The following is a 1,393-nucleotide window of genomic DNA, read 5'->3' as shown; positions in this document are numbered from 1 at the left end:
TATATATATATATAAACACAGGGATACTTCGATATAAGCACATACAAAACTGTTAATTATCAGCTGTAATTACGACATGAGTATGACTACTGTAACCAGAAACAAAGGTGTTGAAAGGAATACGGTGATATTGGTGTAGTAGTGCACAGTGGTGTTGTGGAGGATGGAGGGACAATCTGATTTCATTTTTTGTATATTTAATGTTCAACTCTTTTCTTATGCATATAAAGAGTGTACTATTTAATGCATTCTATATGCCATTTAGAGTTCCTAAAATAAATTACGTCTGAAGAGTCAAAACGCATTACTTAGTGATAGAGTTATTATTCGCTAGACATAATACTATAAGATAATTAGGAATAGACCATTGCTTTCTTTAGCTTCTTACAGCACACTAATTTAATAGGCATGTTATGACAGAGGAAACTAGTTCACATTTCTGGACGTATTTGGGTTTTCAAATCACTTTTAGCTGGAATCATGCAGGTGTTGGTGTTATTCAAAATCATCGATTATAATAATATTTCGAGAGTCATTCAGACTGAAACAGAAGAAACTGAAAACTAAATTGAGTTATATTAATTAAATGTTGAAATATATAAACCAGGGTATCTCTCCTGGATTCATTTAACAGATTCAGAAAATGTTCCAACAACCTAAGATCAACTTCCCTTCGTCTGAGAAAATGTTTTTATATACGTTGAAAAATGTTTTACGTCACTTTTAACACAAATAGATCATAAAAGTAATGAAAAGGTGCTTTAAGAGAGTATGTGACATACAGCAAAAAGAAGAACGAGAGGTAAGGATGGCAGATGTTTGTGGGGAACGATGGAGTAAACCACATCAGAGCACCCGCCAACTACCCACAGCACTTTTAGCCCCACATGAAAGTCAAACTTTGTACCAGAATACTTTGAGGATGTGCTATGCTGACGTTCTCTTTGATTTATACACTTTGCCCACGTAAGCTATAAGCTGCTTACCTCATGCTTTGTGTTATCTCTCTCTCTCTCTCTCTCTCTCTCTCTCTCTCTCTCTCTCTCTCTCTCTAGCCAAGTGACTCATTGTCCGTGCGATACGGGAGCGATACAGAAATATTCATTACCTCATACATTGTCTCGCCGACACGCACGCCTGTAGGGTTTTTAGGAGGAGAGTTGTTTGTGTAGTCATGTCGTATTGTGAGAGCTGGAAACTTGTCTAAAGGGTTGAAGGATTGAGAGGTTGTATAACACGAGTGAACTCTACAGTCTGGAGATGGAAGGTTAGAGGTTGGCAGTAAAAAAACGATAAACAAAAGGAGGAATTGAAAGAAGGGAATGGAGAGAGAGAGAGATTGAGAGAGAAAGAGAGATAGAGAGAGAGAGAAAGAGAGAGAGAGAAAGAGAGA

This window comes from Aplysia californica, unplaced genomic scaffold (assembly GCF_000002075.1).
Source record: "Aplysia californica isolate F4 #8 unplaced genomic scaffold, AplCal3.0 scaffold00697, whole genome shotgun sequence".
Taxonomy (NCBI): Eukaryota; Metazoa; Mollusca; class Gastropoda; order Aplysiida; family Aplysiidae; genus Aplysia; species Aplysia californica.
The sequence above is the reverse complement of the archived record's forward strand: the minus strand, read 5'-3'. Positions refer to the sequence as shown.